Source organism: Octopus bimaculoides, chromosome 22 (assembly GCF_001194135.2).
Source record: "Octopus bimaculoides isolate UCB-OBI-ISO-001 chromosome 22, ASM119413v2, whole genome shotgun sequence".
Lineage (NCBI taxonomy): Eukaryota > Metazoa > Mollusca > Cephalopoda > Octopoda > Octopodidae > Octopus > Octopus bimaculoides.
In genome coordinates, this window is record NC_069002.1 from 4,242,670 (window position 1) to 4,242,924 (window position 255).

The 255-nt window shown below is 36.9% G+C and overlaps 1 protein-coding gene across 2 annotated transcripts in view; it reads left to right on the plus strand.

The window, feature by feature from the left end:
• The window catches only part of LOC106879216 (band 7 protein AGAP004871), a 61,539-nt gene that overhangs the window by 27,511 nt on the left and 33,773 nt on the right, over positions 1-255 (plus strand). The gene's annotated exons all lie outside the window — the stretch shown is intronic.

A 255-nucleotide genomic window follows, 5' to 3' on the forward strand; every position in this document is an offset into this window, starting at 1 on the left:
GGTTGGAGCGAACCTTCTTGTGTTCTATTTTTCTTTTTATTCTTCTAGTTCGCGTTCCCACCCTGTCGTACGAACTCTCCGCATACAATTATTTCCGTGATATTTACTCTCCGCCCGTAATTACGAATAGTTTGCCAGACTCCCTCATGTAGCTATCTTTGAATATGTAATATGATAATTAAGTACACACACACTTCTCTTCTACACACGCACGCGCACATACATGTGTATATATATATATATATATATATATAT